This window comes from Triturus cristatus, chromosome 1_1 (genome assembly GCF_964204655.1).
Source record: "Triturus cristatus chromosome 1_1, aTriCri1.1, whole genome shotgun sequence".
In the NCBI taxonomy this organism is placed as follows: Eukaryota; Metazoa; Chordata; class Amphibia; order Caudata; family Salamandridae; genus Triturus; species Triturus cristatus.
In genome coordinates this window covers 950,422,778-950,442,090 of record NC_140579.1, presented here as the reverse complement: position 1 = coordinate 950,442,090, position 19,313 = coordinate 950,422,778, and positions in this window count along the sequence as shown.

Sequence of the window (19,313 nt, the reverse complement as noted above, 5' to 3'; positions counted from 1 at the left end):
TCTTCAGGGCCCACACCACAGCAAAGGCCTCCCTCTCAATAGCTGACCAATTCTTCTCTCTGGGGGTCAACCTTCTGCTAATAAAAGCAATGGGTTGGTCTTGACCATCTACATTAAGTTGTGACAGCACAGCTCCCACACCCAACTCAGAAGCATCTGTTTGGACAATAAACTCTTTGGAGTAGTCAGGACTTTTCAGGATAGGTGCAGAGCACATGGCCTCCTTCAGGTCATCAAATGCCTTTTGACAGCTTACTGTCCACTGAACCTTTTTGGGCATCTTCTTGGATGTCAGATCATTAAGAGGAGTCACAATGGACCCATAGTTCTTAACAAACTTCCTGTAATACCCAGTCAAGCCCAAGAAAGCTCGAACTTGAGTCTGGGTGGTTGGAGGGGACCAGTCCTTGATGGATTGTATCTTACTCTCCAGTGGTTGAACTTGGCCTCCACCTACAAGGTGGCCCAAATATACAACCTTACTCTGCCCTATCTGGCACTTAGTAGCCTTGATAGTGAGGCCTGCCCTTTGCAGAGCCTCAAGAGCCTTCTTCAGGTGGATCAGGTGATCCTCCCAGGTGGAACTAAAGACAGCAATGTCATCAAGATATGCTGCGCAAAAGTCATCCAACCCAGTAAGGACTTGGTTCACCAGCCTTTGGAAGGTGGCAGGTGCATTCTTCAGACCAAAGGGCATCACCACAAACTGATAATGCCCACCTGGGGTTGAGAATGCTGTTTTGGCCTTAGACTCCTCAGCTAACCTGATTTGCCAATAGCCAGCTGTCAAGTCAAATGTGCTCAAAAACTTTGCAGAAGCTAGTTTGTCTATGAGCTCATCTGCCCTTGGAATAGGGTGTGCATCTGTCCTGGTGACAGCATTGAGTCCTCTGTAGTCCACACAGAACCTCATCTCTCTCTTGCCATCTTTGGTGTGAGGTTTGGGGACCAGAACCACTGGGCTAGCCCAGGGGCTCTCTGAGGGTTCAATAACACCTAATTCCAGCATTTTATGTACCTCAGCCTTTATACAGTCCCTGACGTGGTCAGGTTGTCTGTAAAGTTTGTTCTTTACAGGCAGACTGTCACCAGTGTCCACAACATGGGTACACCAGTCAGTTTGACTAGGTATCAAGGAAAACATATGTGAAAATGATTGTAGAACCTGTCTACATTCAGTCTGCTGATGGGCAGTGAGGTTGCCTCCAAGGGTCACTCCTTCAACTGAGCCATCTTCAGGGTTCTGAGACAACAGGTCTGGGAGAGGGTCACTCTCTTCCTCCTGTCCCTCATCTGTAGCCATGAGCAAGCCCATGTCTGCCCTGTCAACATATGCTTTAAGCCTGTTAACATGGAGTACCCTGTGGGGACTCCTGGGAGTTCCTAGGTCGACCAAGTAGGTGACCTCTCCCTTCTTTTCCAGGATTGTATGGGGTCCAGACCATTTGTCTTGGAGTGCTGCTGGGGCCACTGGCTCCAACACCCATACCTTCTGTCCTGGCTGATACTCAACCAAGACAGCCTTTTGGTCATGCCAAGCTTTCTGTAAGGCCTGGCTTGCCTCAAGGTTTTTAGATGCCTTCTCCATATACTCAGCCATCCTGGAGCGGAGACCAAGTACATAGTCCACTATGTCTAGCTTAGGCTTTTTGAGAGGTAACTCCCATCCTTCCTTCACCAAACACAGTGGGCCTCTCACAGGGTGCCCAAACAACAATTCAAAGGGGCTGTAGCCAACTCCTTTTTGTGGGACCTCTCTGTAAGCAAACAGAAGGCAGGGTAGAAGGATATCCCATCTTCGCCTGAGCTTTTCAGGTAATCCTTTGATCATACCCTTTAGGGTCTTGTTGAATCTCTCAACAAGCCCATTGCATTGTGGGTGATAAGGGGTGGTGAACTTGTAGTTGACACCACATTCCTTCCACATAGCTGTCAAGTATCCTGACATAAAGTTGGTACCTCTGTCAGATACTACCTCCTTAGGAAACCCCACTCTGGAGAATACTCCCAGCAGGGCCCTGGCCACAACAGGAGCTGTAGTGGTCCTAAGGGGAATTGCCTCTGGATACCTGGTGGCATGATCCACTACCACCAGTATAAATCTGTGCCCAGATGCAGTGGGAGGATCCATGGGACCCACTATGTCTATTCCCACTCTTTCAAAGGGAACCCCCACCACAGGTAGTGGTATCAGGGGGGCCTTTGTTGTGCCACCTGATTTGCCACTGGCTTGGCAGGTAACACAGGAGCGACAAAACTCCTTTGTATCTTCATTCATATGAGGCCAGTGAAAGTGAGGGACAAGTCTGTCCCAGGTCTTGTTCTGGCCTAGGTGTCCTGCTAAAGGAATATCATGGGCCAAGGTAAGAAGGAAGCCCCTAAATTGCAGAGGTATGACCAACCTCCTGGTTGCACCAGGCTTGGGGTCTCTAGCCTCTGAATAAAGGAGCCCTTCATCCCAATACACTTTATGGGTACCTTGAGCATTCCCAGCAGCCTCAGCAGCAGCCAGCTGTCTGAGGGGTTCAAGAGAGGGACAGGATAACTGAGCCTGCCTCAAGTCAGCCCTTGAAGGTCCCCCTGTCCCCAGAAACTCAACCTGATCAGGTTCAAGCTCTTCAGGGACAGTTCCTTCAGGGTCCTCTAGATCAGCTTCCTGGGAAGGCTGATCATCACTCTGAGGCAGGGGGGAAGGCACAGCCTTGACCCTCCTGTTCTTCTTCTTGGTAGGTGCTTGGTCCATTGTTCCAGGATCCAAGACCTGTGGTTCAGTGAGGCACTTTTTGGCCTGTGACCTGGTCACAGCAAGGACATGTGATGATATACCTAACATCTCTGCATGAGTCCTGTACTCCACTTCTGACCATAGAGAACTCTCTAGGTCATTGCCCAACAAACATTCTACTGGGAGGTCTGCACTAACCACAACCCTTTTGAGGCCAGTTACCCCTCCCCATGAGAAGTTAACAACTGCCACACTATGTGAAGTAGTGGCATTGCTGGCATTGGTCACCAGGTAGTTCTCACCTGGTATGTACTGTCCAGGATCCACAAAGCCTGGTGTCACCATAGTGACACTGGCACATGTGTCCCTGTAGGCTTGAGCCACTTTGTCATTAATTAAAGGAGTCTGTCTGTACTTGCCCAGGTTACTGGGGCTCACAGTCAGGGACAAATCAATGTCCCCATCACAGATCAAGACTGCCTGTGTAAGGGTTCTGTCTAAGTCAGAATCTCCTTCAGTTCCCATAGTGATTCCCACTACACCCTTTGTCTGGGGACCAACACTGCTAACAGTAGTACTGGGAGCAGGTGCCTTAGGGGCAACAGTGTTGGGGGCTCCACCCTTTTTGCAATCACTAGTCCAGTGAGTTGTATTTTTACAATGATTGCACCAGGGTTTCTTCTGACCTTCTTTCTTCTTCTTGGACTGTTGGGACCCACCCTCCTTAGCAGTAGTTTGGGGCCCTGTTGAAGACTTCTGGTCTTTAGGTTTCTGATCTCCACCCTTTTGGTCTGTTTTCTTCTGATCACCCCCTTGGCCCTGGTTCTGGTTCTTTTGCTTAACCCTGGTTCTGACCCATTTGTCTGCCTTCTTTCCCAATTCTTGGGGAGAGGTCAGATCAGAGTCAACCAAGTGTTGATGCAGTTGCTGGTTTTGACAGTTATTTAAAATCTGTTCTCTCATCATCAAATTATACAATCCTGTAAAATCAGATACCTTACTTCCCAGCAACCAACCCTCCAAAGCCTTAGTGGCACATTCAATGTATTCAGACCAGTCCTGAGTCTGTGTCTTTTGGGTGTCTCTGAACATTAACCTGTACTGCTCAGTGGTTAAGCCTAACCCATCAACTAGAACACTCTTCAGGACTCTGTAGTTTCTGACATCCTCTTCTCTAACAGTGAGGAGTCTGTCTCTGCCTCTTCCTTCAAAGGAGAGCCAGAGGATTGCTGCCCACTGATCTTCGGGAACCTGCTGTACTTTGCAGGCTCTCTCAAGAGCAGTTATCCACTTGTGGATGTCATCCCCACTTTTGTAGGGGGGCACAACCTTAGACAGGTTTCTATTATCGAAAACCCTATCTTTGTCCTTAGGGACAATGCTGCCACCAGTGGGTATAGACCCACTCTCTCTAGGTTGCCTAGCCTTGTTCAGTTTTTCTTCCATCAGGGCTACTTCTAGCTCCTGCTTCCTGATCCTCAGCTGGGCTTCCTGCATTCTGGCCTCATGTTCCCTCCTCTGAGGGGTGGTCATCCTTTTCCTGGAGTGACCTTGAGAGCCTCTAGAGCCATGGGAAGCATTGGAGTCACCTGAGCGATTCCTTTGCCTTCCAAGCCCTGTGTTAAGTCCACTGGGGAGATCCAGTGGGTTGAACCCACTGTCAGTCCCCAATAGCCTTGGTTTAGCTGGGCCAAGTATAATACTTGGCACTGGGCTAGTTCTCCCTTCATCCTCACTACTGTCAGTATCCTTTTCACTCTCATCCTCTGTGGTAGGCATCCCATCTAAGGGGTGACTATTGGAACTGGGTACCTCTGTAGTATCTTCAGAAGGGGGGCCTCCTGTTCCTGTCCCTAAGGGGGCTAACTGGGAAGCTTTCTTGAGTGCTCTCTGATTCTCATCATTCTGTAAGAGCTCTCTGAGCTCAGCAGAGTTTGGGTTCTTGGGCTGTTTAAGGCCTCTAAGAGTTGCCAAATGCCTGAGCTCATTCTGATTAAGGGTAGCATAGATGGATGGTGCCCTCGGGGGGTCACTCTCAACAGAGATGGGTACAGTGGACCCCTCTGCCCCAGCCATTGCTCTTAAGTGTGGGTGGATGTGTTGCAATCTACCTACACTTGGGTTTACCTACTAAACCTATCTAGTAGTTGTAGTCAGGGTGTGCTACTCCCTTTGCTCTACAACAACTAAGTTCAGTAGAACTTAAGTATATCTAATCTTGTTTTATATGTACCTACAGGTACCTATGTGATCTTTCAATTGGTAACCAAGAGATTACAATGGTAAAACACAGCAAGCTCAAATCCAACCGCTGCTCACCAATGTGAGAAGTTGGCCTGGTATATGCTGTTCACTAGTTCTAGTGACCACCTTGTACCATGCCAAGCAACCCTTATGGTGTGGTTGTAAGTCAACCTTTTTGGACTAGCTGCCCTAGTGGTAGCGTAGGCTAAGCAGTCTTTGAGGCTAAACTCGTGAAGCGTGTTAAGCCAGCTGTTTTACCAAATGCAACCCCCTTTTATACCAATGAAAGGACACCACACAGATATATATTCAAAATATATATGTATTTATTTCTCAAAGTAACCCCTAGTCTCTTTATGAGCACAGGAGCACAAATCGTCAAACAAGATTATCACAGAATACACAGAAGTTGCACTTTATATGGATAGGCCCTGGTGGCCACTCAAACCATATACTAAAATAGTGGTATAAGTACCACGAACAGAAAAGGGAAAAGGCCTAAGGCCTCTAGAATCGCTGGGCCTACAAGGAGCTAACGTCAGTTAGTGACCAGGAGGTCCACGGGTGGCGTGTGCAGAGCAAATAGTCACACGCGTGCTCCCATAGGTTTCAATGGGTGCGTAAAAAGTACAAAGTTACTGCAAAAGGAATCTTCCGGATGACCTAGGAACTTAAGATTTGGAACACAGGCACTAGAGATGTAATACTACACTTGGGCACAGGTGTGCCAGCTTTACCTCACCCACAGGAAGCGGGTGCATAGGCCTCGAAGTGCGTCGGGTTTCTTCTATCTGTTCCGTGGGGCCTGTAGACAAAAGTGCTGCAGGCGGTCGGTCGGGAAGAGATGCAGTGGATCCAAGAGTGGATCGGAGATGTTGAAGACCTGTAAGCAGAGGGGACAGTGTTCACAGTCACTAGCCAGTGACCAGCGTGGCACCAGGTGGGTACCAGGCGATGTCGGGTGCAAACAGGTGATGAGGGGTAGCTTGTCTCCGCAGCCACGTGGTCCCTGAAGGTCGACGACGTCCAGGAGTCGGCTCACGAGCTGTCCCACGCAGGCTCTCGCTGTCGGCGGTGTCGGCGACTTGATCGAAGCAAACAAGCCTTGGCAAAAGCAATTGCAGGAGGATTCGGAAATCAGCTGTTGGTTCTGACCAGCAAGGTCAGATGGATTGCTCCTTTGGAGGGGAGCAAGGGCCAGTCTGGAGCAACCAGACCAGCGGTGTTTGTCGTAGATTTCGTCGCCAAGATGGCCACTAGCCAGCGGGCCAGCAACCGGTTAGGCGCGTCGAGTGGCAAAATGCAGAAGGGCCCCACGCAGATCGTGGAGATGCTGGAGGGCTCACCTTTGGTGCAGATGCTGCTCGAGGGTTGGGCTTCTCAGGACCCAAAGCACAACTTGGAGGGAGCCTCGGTTGTTGCACTGGTCAGCTTGTCGTAGTCGTTCCAAGATGGCTGGCTCCACGTGTCTCGGTGCCTCCACGGGTCTCCTCTTTGCAGGGACTGTGGATCGGGCGGTGAGAGGTCTGGAGGTCCAGGTCTTGTCAGTCTCTGGGCTCGGGCTCCGGCGGGAGGCGGCGGCAAAGCAGACGGTGATTCGCTGGATGGTGCTTGCGTTAGCAAGGTGGTCACTCCCTGACCACAGGGGAGATTTTCTTCAGTCTTCTGTGCAGCAGAATGTCGAAGTTCCCGTCTTCTTCTTAGTTTCAAGTTGATTCCAGGATGTCTGAAGTCTTAGGACACAGCTCCTACCTTTAAGCGGATTCTAGGGGCCGGACTACCTGCTAGGTCCCTCCCTAAGGGTGGGACCAGGAAGGGGGGTGGTTACACCCCCAATCCTTTGTCCAGCTCGCCCCAGGCCCGGGACTGGTGTGCCCCAGGACCGGTTTGAACTGGCATATGCACCGAGGCTCCTTGTGAGCCACAGGCATGTCTGGTTTCTTTCAAGCCCTACCTGACCAATACACAAAATCCTGTCTGGGGTGGTGCATGCACCTCCCCTGGCAGGAAACCCTTTGTCCACACCTCCCAAGCTGGAAGGACTCCCAGCAGCAGGAGGGCAGACTTGTGTCTGTGGTGGCAGCATCCATTTTGTGGAGCTGAGGCTATGTCTGATTTTACCCGGGTTTCAGGTACTGTACATGTCGTGTCCCTCTAGAAGGGTGGAATGCTAACCCCGTCGCCAGAATTGGCGAGGGGTTAGTATTCCAATTCGTATGACACCTTACTCGACATGTTTTGATAAAGCCAAACCAAAGATAGCATTTAACCGCGAGGTTCATAATGCACTTAAGAGTATATGGTATGACGATATCTGGAAACAGTAGAAGGAAGTTGTTCCGACCACTGCAGACAGGCTCAGCTCATGCCAGAGCACCATCTCACATGGAACCAAGCACTCTGCCTTCAGGATTGTTAAGGCCTGCCATAGGAGTGACTTATAGGTTACCAGGTGTCCCATTTAAGGTTAGGTATAGGTATACTACACCTAAGTAAGAGGTGATTACACCAACTTACCCCAGCTGAGTGATCAGCCAGTTGTGTCAGATTGTTAGGCCAAGCCTGGGGTGGCATAATACATGCTGCAGCCCCTGGCAGGCCTTGGGTACACCAATGCCCTGGGTACCTAGTGTACACTGGTACAGGGGCTGACAGGGTGATCCACTTCCAATTGGTTATGCACCTAGGGTGCATAGTTTTAATTTAGTAGAGAGAACAGCAGGCTGGGGGTCTGATTGGCAGGCCCACAGCCTCAATATGTCAAAAACCAGTGAAGCAAAAAGCAAAAATTTGGGGTGACCATAGGATAGCAGACCCTACTCTCCTACAGGAGCTAACGTCAGTTAGTGACCAGGAGGTCCACGGGTGGCGTGTGCAGAGCAAATAGTCACACGCGTGCTCCCATAGGTTTCAATGGGTGCGTAAAAAGTATAAAGTTACTGCAAAAGGAATCTTCCGGATGGACTAGGAACTCAAGATTTGGAACACAGGCACTAGAGATGTAATACTACACTTGGGCACAGGTGTGCCAGCTTTACCTCACCCACAGGAAGCGGGTGCATAGGCCTCGAAGTGCGTCGGGTTGCTTCTATCTGTTCCGTGGAGCTTGAAGACAAAGATGCTGCAGGCGGTCGGTCCGGGAGAGATGCAGTGGATCCAAGAGTGGATCGGAGAGGTTGAAGACCTGTAAGCAGAGGGGACAGTGTTCACAGTCACTAGCCAGTGACCAGCGTGGCACCAGGTGGGTACCAGGCGATGTCGGGTGCAAACAGGTGATGAGGGGTAGCTTGTCTCCGCAGCCACGTGGTCCCTGAAGGTCGACGACGTCCAGGAGTCGGCTCACGAGCTGTCCCACGCAGGCTCTCGCTGTCGGCGGTGTCGGCGACTTGATCGAAGCAAACAAGCCTTGGCAAAAGCAATTGCAGGAGGATTCGGAAATCAGCTGTTGGTTCTGACCAGCAAGGTCAGAGGGATTGCTCCTTTGGAGGGGAGCAAGGGCCAGTCTGGAGCAACCAGACCAGCGGTGTTTGTCGTAGATTTCGTCGCCAAGATGGCCACTAGCCAGCGGGCCAGCAACCGGTTAGGCGCGTCGAGTGGCAAAATGCAGAAGGGCCCCACGCAGATCGTGGAGATGCTGGAGGGCTCACCTTTGGTGCAGATGCTGCTCGAGGGTTGGGCTTCTCAGGACCCAAAGCACAACTTGGAGGGAGCCTCGGTTGTTGCACTGGTCAGCTTGTCGTAGTCGTTCCAAGATGGCTGGCTCCACGTGTCTCGGTGCCTCCACGGGTCTCCTCTTTTCAGGGACTGTGGATCGGGCGGTGAGAGGTCTGGAGGTCCAGGTCTTGTCAGTCTCTGGGCTCGGGCTCCGGCGGGAGGCGGCGGCAAAGCAGACGGTGATTCGCTGGATGGTGCTTGCGTTAGCAAGGTGGTCACTCCCTGACCACAGGGGAGATTTTCTTCAGTCTTCTGTGTAGCAGAATGTCGAAGTTCCCGTCTTCTTCTTAGTTTCAAGTTGATTCCAGGATGTCTGAAGTCTTTAGGACACAGCTCCTACCTTTAAGCGGATTCTAGGGGCCGGACTACCTGCTAGGTCCCTCCCTATGGGTGGGACCAGGAAGGGGGGTGGTTACACCCCCAACCCTTTGTCCAGCTCGCCCCAGGCCCGGGACTGGTGTGCCCCAGGACCGGTTTGAACTGGCATATGCACCGAGGCTCCTTGTGAGCCACAGGCATGTCTGGTTTCTTTCAAGCCCTACCTGACCAATACACAAAATCCTGTCTGGGGTGGTGCATGCACCTCCCCTGGCAGGAAACCCTTTGTCCACACCTCCCAAGCTGGAAGGACTCCCAGCAGCAGGAGGGCAGACTTGTGTCTGTGGTGGCAGCATCCATTTTGTGGAGCTGAGGCTATGTCTGATTTTACCCGGGTTTCAGGCACTGTACATGTCGTGTCCCTCTAGAAGGGTGGAATGCTAACCCCGTCGCCAGAATTGGCGAGGGGTTAGTATTCCAATTCGTATGACACCTTACTCGACATGTTTTGATAAAGCCAAACCAAAGATAGCATTTAACCGCGAGGTTCATAATGCACTTAAGAGTATATGGTATGACGATATCTGGAAACAGTAGAAGGAAGTTGTTCCGACCACTGCAGACAGGCTCAGCTCATGCCAGAGCACCATCTCACATGGAACCAAGCACTCTGCCTTCAGGATTGTTAAGGCCTGCCATAGGAGTGACTTATAGGTTACCAGGTGTCCCATTTAAGTTTAGGTATAGGTATACTACACCTAAGTAAGGGGTGATTACACCAACTTACCCCAGCTGAGTGATCAGCCAGTTGTGTCAGATTGTTAGGCCAAGCCTGGGGTGGCATAATACATGCTTCAGCCCCTGGCAGGCCTTGGATACACCAATGCCCTGGGTACCTAGTGTACACTGGTACAGGGGCTGACAGGGTGATCCAACCAATTGGGTATGTACCTAGGGTACATGGAGTCCATTTTACAGAGAGAGCAGATAGCCTGAGAGCCTGAATGGCAGGATCTCAGGCCAACTAAGTCGAAAAACCAGCTAGACACTAGGCAAAAATTTGGGGGTAACCATAGTCAGATATCCACCTTCCTACACTAGGTGTGATCGAACCCTCAGACAGCTCCTGGGCCAGCCCCGTGGTCCTGGTCCCAAAAGCAGCTGCCCCCGGTGTCGCCCCAGAACTCCGCTTCTGCGTGGACTACCGGGGACTCAATGAAGTCACCCGAGCCGATGCCCACCCCATTCCCCGAGCCGATGAGCTCATTTACCGGCACGGGGCTGCTCGGTTCCTCAGCACCTTCGATCTCACCTGCGGCTACTGGCAAATTGCGCTCACAGAGGGAGCCAAGGAGCGGTCCGCCTTCTCCACCCCGGATGGACACTATCGCTTTCGCGTGATTCCCTTCGGGATGAAAAATGCCCCGGCCACCTTCCAGCGACTGGTAAATAGAGCCCTGGCCGGGCTGGAAAAATTCAGCGCTGCATATCTCGACGATATTGCAGTTTTTAGTTCCGAATGGAGTGAGCACCTCCAGCACCTCCGGAGGGTGCTAACCGCCCTACGCCAGGCAGGCCTCACCGTGAAAGCCAGCAAATGCCAGATTGGGCAAGGTTCGGTAACCTACCTGGGGCACCAGGTCGGAAGCGGGCAGGTCGCCCCTCTACAGCCCAAAATCGACGCCATCCTAGCCTGGGAACCCCCCACTACCCAAACAGAGGTCCGAGCCTTTCTGGGCCTCACGGGCTACTACCGGAGATTCATCCGGAATTACGGCAGCCTGGTCGGTCCCCTCATGGGACTCACGTCCAAGAAGCAGCCCAAGAAGGTGCAGTGGTCCCCTGCCTGCCAAGAGGCGTTCAATGCCCTGAAAGCGGCCATGTGTACGGCCCCCGTCCTCCAGGCCCCCGACTATTCCAAAGAGTTTGTGGTACAAACTGATGCCTCCGAGCATGGCATCGGGGCTGTCCTCTCCCAGGTAAATGACCGGGGCCTAGACCAGCCCGTAGCCTTCCTCAGCCGAAGGCTGTTGCCCAGGGAACAGAGATGGAGTACCATCGAGCGCGAGGCGTTCGCCGTAGTCTGGGCCCTCAAGAAACTACGCCCTTACCTGTTTGGCACCCATTTCAGGGTCCAAACCGACCATCGCCCCTTGCGATGGCTCATGCAGATGCGAGGAGAAAACCCCAAGCTTCTGCGGTGGTCAATCTCCCTCCAGGGGATGGATTTCACCGTGGAACATCGCCCTGGTACGGACCACGCCAATGCCGATGGCCTCTCCCGGTTCTTCCGCCTCAGCGAAGAGAACCCCCAAGAAGATGGGTAGTTCTCTCCGGCTTTCAGCTGGGGGGGACGCGTGTTAGACCCGGCCCTCGTAACATAGCCAGACCTGACCCCTGCACCTCACACCAGCCCCGAGCCCAAGGCCTAGCCGATCCTTCCCACCAGAACACACACCCCCGACCCGGGCTTCCCCGTCCGTGGCCTTCCTCCTTTGGCCACACCAGGCCCGCGTGCCCACTTCATGCACCAAGATGGCCGCCCAGCCCCAGCGCGACCCTGGCCTATAGGCGCCACTCCGGCTGGAGGACATCGCGCTCCCCTTGGGATGAGAAAGGGAGGAGCAGTTTCCATCACACCTCTGCGCTTCCCTGGGAAGGTGGGTTTCGATCGACCCGCCGGCCTCCCCGAGGTCTGGCTCCACGCCTGCTGGGTGTCTGGGACTCCTCCCGACCCGGCCCTGAAAGGATCAAAGGACAATGGCAGGAAACCCCCAACGAGCGACCCCCAGGTGACAGGACCCCTGCCGGCACAGACTCCGGACATCAAAGAGGAGTCGCCCTATAACAAGGGGTGCTCTGGGACTGTCTAGGAGATTCGCCTTGGAAACACCTGAGCCCTGCTGAGTGACTCGCGGCTCCCTGAAGATCGTAAGACCTCCGAACTTGTGCTTGAGCCCTGCTGAGTGACTCGCGGCTCCCTGAAGATCGTAAGACCTCCGAACTTGTGCTTGAGCCCTGCTGAGTGACTCGCGGCTCCCTGAAGATCGTAAGACCTCCGAACTTGTGCTTGAGCCCTGCTGAGTGACTCGCGGCTCTCTGAAGATCGTAAGACCTCCGAACTTGTGCTTGAGCCCTGCTGAGTGACTCGCGGCTCCCCGAAGATCGTAAGACCTCCGAACTTGTACTCGAGCCTGCTGAGTGACTCGCAGCTCCCACAGACTCTCTTGGTCCCGCCGGGCCCCACGACGACAAGCGTATCCCCCAGCTCGAGGATTGTGAGCCTATGTGCCGGGTACGCTCCTGCATTTGATTCCTATCCCCAAAGACTGTCCCGCTACCTCCTAACCCCCCTCCAAGACTTTGTGAGCCCGCGCTCTACTTGTATATATCTTGCCTTGCTGATCATAAAGATCCTACCACTCCGATCTGATAAAGATTTGCTCTTAAGAACTCCTCGTGTGGTGTCTCTCTGTCGTGTGGTGCCGAGTGTACGATCCTAGATACGAGGTTCCTCCCCTGAGGAGTCTCCCGCCACTGCCCGGCTACGATACCTCGAGGGTGGGTCTCAGGGCAGTCAGGGCCCCCTCCTGGCCCCTCTGAGGTCGCCTTCTAACACACCCGCACGCACCCAACCACATCTGCACCCAGCCACACCCGCACCCTATCCACACCTGCACCCACAACCACACAACCACACAAATACAACCACAACCACACCCAACCACCCACACAACCACATCTGCAATCGCACCTGCACCCATAACCGCACCCGCACACCACAACCACAAACAGCCATCCACACCACACCCACACCACACCCAACCACACACACAACCTCACCAGCACCCACAACCACACAAATACAACCCCACACACAACCCCACACATACAACCACATACAACCACACACAACCACAATAACACAGAACCACACACACATACCCCCACACACACCAACACAAGCACACACAACCACAACCAAACACACACAACCACACACACGACACACACAGAACCACACCCAACCCCACAATCGCACCCGCACACCACAGCTACACACACAGCTACACACAGCCACACACACAGCCACACACACCATACCCACAACCACACCCAACCACACACAACCTCACCCGCAGCCACTACCACACAAATACAACCACACAAATACAACCCCACAAACAACCCCACACACAACCCCACAAATACCACACACAACCACACACACAACCAACCACATACACAATCCCACACACATAACCACAACCCCACCCAACCGCACACCCAATCGCACACCCAACCGCACACCCAACCGCACACACCACACACACACAACCGCACTCCCAACCGAACTCCCAACCACACTCCCAACTGCACTCCCAACTGCACTCCCAACTGCACACCCAACCGCACACCCAACCACACACCCAACCACACACCCAACCGCACACCCAACACACACACCACACACCCAACTGCACATCCAACCACACACAACCACACACATAACCACACGCACAACCACACGCACAACCACACGCACAACCCCACACACAACCCCACAAATACCACACACAACCACACACACAACTACAATAACACAACCACACACACAACCACATGCACAACCACACGCACAACCACATGCACAACCACACACACAACCACACACAACCACACACACAACTACAATAACACAACCACACACACAACCACATGCACAACAACACGCACAACCACATGCACAACCACACACACAACCACACACAGCCAAACACACACAACCACCCACACACAACCACACACACAGAACCACACCCAACTCCACACACAACCCCATACACACATACAACCACCCACACACACAACCACACACACAACCACCCAACCACAACCATACACAACTGCACACACACACCCAACTGCACACCTACAACTGCACACCCAACCGCACAACCACACACACAACCGCACACCCAACACACCCAAAACCACACCCAACATACCCACAACCACACACACAACCCCACACACAACCACATCCACACTCGCAATCGCACCCACAACCGCACCACCAACCGCACCTGAACACCACAACCACACACACAGCCACACACACACAACCACACCAAACTCACAACCACACAAATACAACCACACAAATACAACCCCACACACACAACCACATCTGCAATCGCACCCACAACTGCACCCACACACCACAACCACACACAGCCAAACTCACCACCCACACATAACCACACACACAACCTCAACCACAACCACACAAATACAACCCCACACACAATCCCACACACAACCCCACACATGCAACCACACACAACCACATACACAACTACAATAACACACAACCACATATACCACCACACACAACCACACACACACACCCACACAACCACACCCACAACCACACCCACAACCACACCAACAGCCACACACACAACCACAACTAAACACCCACAATGACACAAATACAACCCCACACACAACCCCACACATACAACCACACACAACCACATACAACCACATATACAACGACACCCACAACCACAACCAAACACCCACACACACACAACCACAACCACACACAACCACAACCACACCCAATCCTACACCCAACCCCACACTCGCAATCACACCCACAACCGCACCCGCACACCAAAACTACACACGCAGCCACACACAGCCACATACACCACAACCACACGACACCCAACCACACACACAACCTCACCTGCACCCACAACCACACAAATACAACCTCACAAATACAACCCCACACACAAACACACACACAACCACACACAAGCAAACTCACACAACCAACCACACACACCCCACACACACAACTGCAACCATACCCAACCCAACCCCACACCCAACCCCACACCCAACCACACCCAACCCCACAATCAACCGCATACCCAACCACGTACCCAACCACACACACCACACATACATACCACACACCCAACTGCACACACCCAACCGCACACCCAACCGCACACCCAACCGCACACCCAACAGCACACCCAACCGCACACCCAACTGCACACCCACAACCACACCCACAACCACACCCACAACCACATGCACAACCACACGCACAACCACACACACAACCATACACACAACCCCACAAATACCACACATACAACTACAATACCACAACCACACACACAACCACGCACACAACCACATGCACAACCACAACCAGCCACACACAACCACACACGGAACCACAACCACACCCAACCCCCCACACAACCCCACACACAACCCCACACACAAAACCACACACACACACAACCACACACACAACCACCCAACCACAACCATACACAACTGCACATGCACACCCAACCGCACACCCACAACCGCACACCCAACCGCACAACCACACACACACACACAACCGCACACCCAACACACCCACAATCACACACACAACCCCACACACAACACACATCCGCAACCGCTCACCACAACCACACACCCAGCCACACACACCACACACAACTACACCACACCCACAACCACACAAATACAACCCCACACACAACCACACACAACCATATCTGCAATCGCACCCACAACTGCACCCGCACACCACAACAACACAGCCACACACACCACCCACACCACACCCAACCACACACACAACCACACACACAACCTCACCCACAACCACACAAATACAACCACACAAATATAACCCCACACACAATCCCACACACAACCCCACACACACAACCACACACAACCCCATACACAACCACACACACAACCACACACACAACCACACACAACTACAATAACACACAACCACACATACCACCACACACATACAACCACACACACAACCACACACATAACACAACCACACCGACAACCACACACACAACCAAACACACAACGACATACAACCACACCCCACACACAACCCCACACACAACCACATCCGCAATCGCACCCACAACCTGCTCCTGCACACCACAACCACACAACCACTCAAATACAACCACACAGATACAACCACACAAATACAACCCCACACACAACCCCACACACAACCCCACACACAACCACACATACAACCGCACACACAACTGTACACCCAACCGCACACCCAACACATCCACAACCACACACACATCCACACACAACCCCAAACATAACCACATCTGCAATTGCACCCGCAACTGCACCCGCACACCATAACCACCCACACCACACCCAACCCCACACACCACACACACAACCTCACCCGCACCTACAACCACACAAATACAACCCCACACACAACCCCACACACAACCACACATACCACCACACACATATAACCACACACACAACCACACACACACCCACAACCACACCCAACCACACACACACCCACAACCACACACAACCCACCCCACACCCAACCCCACACACAACCCCACACACAACCACATCCACAATCACACCCACAACCGGACACGCACACCACAGCCACACACACAGCCACACACAACCACACCCACACCACACCTCACACACATCCACACAAATACAACCACACAAATACAACCCCACACCCAACCCCACACCTAACCTTATACCCAACCCCACACCCAACCGCACACCCAACCCCACACCCAACCGCACACCCAACCACACCCCCCCAACTGCACACCCCCAACTGCACACACTCAACCGCACACACCCAACCACACACACCACACACAAAACCGCACTCCCAACCACACACACAACTGTACACCCAACCACACACCCAACACATCCACAACCACACACACATCCACACACATAACCCCACACACAACCACATCTGCAATCGCACCCACAACCACACCTGCACACCACAACCACACACAGCCATGCACACACAAAACCGCACACACACAACTGCACACCATAACCACACACACAACTACAATGATGCACACAACCACACACACACACCCACAACTGCACCCACAACCGCACCCACAACCACACACACACAACCACACACACAACCAACCACAACCATACACAACTGCACACGCACACACCCAACCGCACACCCAACCGCACACCCAACCACAACCATACCCACAAAACCACACCCACACAACCATACACACAACCACTCCACCACACACCCAACCACACACCCGACCGCACACCCAACCACAACCATAACCACACAACCACAACCATACACACAACCACATACACAACCACACTACCACACACACAACCACACCACCACACACACAACCACACCCATCCACACAACCACACACACCCACACCCACCCACACACACACAACCAGAACCACACAACCACACACACACACAACCACGCACACATCCACTCACACAACCACACCCAACCGCGCACACACAACTGCACATACAACCACACACCCACCCACGCACCCACCCATGCAACCACACCCACACCGCACCCACACTGCACCCACACAACCACACACACAACCACACACACACAACCATCACACACAACCACACACACACACCACCACATCCATACAGAACCACAACCACACACAGCCACACACACACCACCGCACACACCCACACACCACACACAACCACACACAACCACACACAACCACACACAACCACACACCCAACCGCACACCCACAGCTGTACCCACAACCACAACCGCACCCACCACACACAACCACACACAACCTCACACACACACCCGCACCCAGCCACACCCACACCCAGCCACACCCACACCCAGCCACACCCACACCCAGCCACACCCGTACCCAGCCACATCTGCACCCAGCCACATCCGTACCCAACCACACCCACACACAACCACACCTGCACCAACAACCACACACACCCACAACCGCACCCAACAACACACACAACCACAGCCACACACACAACCACAATCACAGCCACACACAGCCACACACACAACCACAGCCACACACACAACCACAGCTACACACATAACCACGCCCAACCGCTTGCACAACCCCGCACACCCAACCCCACACACCACCCTTCACACCCAACCACACACATCACCCCACACACACAGCCACAACTGCACACACAACAGCCACACACAACCACAACCACACACCACTGCACACACCACCGCACACACCCGCAACCACACACACACTACCACACACACCCAACCACACACCCACAACCACACACCCGTACCCACAACCACCCACACAACCACACAAATACACCCACCCACAACCATACACACACAACCACCCCAACCCCACACACAACCACACCCAACCCCACACACACAACCACACACACAACCACACTTACAACCCCACACACAAACCCACACACAACCCCACACACCACACACACCACACCTAACCACACCCGCACCCACAACCACACAACCACACACACACAACCACACCCAACTGCACACACACAACCACACACAACCGCACACCACAACCACACACATAACTACAATGACACACACAACCACACACACCCACAACCACACACAATCACACACACAACCAACCACAACCATACACAACTGCACACACACACACCCAACCGCACACCCAACTGCACACCCAACCACAACCACACCCACACAACAACACCCACACAACCACACACACAACCACACCACCACACACCCAACCACACACCCAACCACACACCCAACCACAACCATACCCACACAACCACACCCACACAACCACACACAACCACAACCATACACACAACCACATACACAACCACACCACCACACACACAACCACACCACCACACACACAACCACACACATCCACACACACGCACCCACACACACACAACCACACACAAAACCACACACAACCACACACACACAACCACACACATCCACTCACACAACCACACCCAACTGCGCACACCCAACCACACACCCATCCACATACACCCGCACCGATGCAACCGCACCCACACACACAACCACACACACAACCACACACACAACCACACACACACAACCACACACACAACCATCACACACAACCACACACACAAAACCATCACACACAACCACACACACACACACCACATTGTTAGACGGCGACCTCAGAGGAGCCCGGAAAGGGGTCCTGACTACCCTGAGACCCACCCTCAAAGTATCGTAGCCAGGCACTGGCGGGAGATTCCCCAGGGGGAGGACTCTCGCAACTAGGATCGTACTTCTGGCACCACACGACACAGAGGGACCACACTGGGTATTCTCAGAACAAGTTTTATCAAACAGGT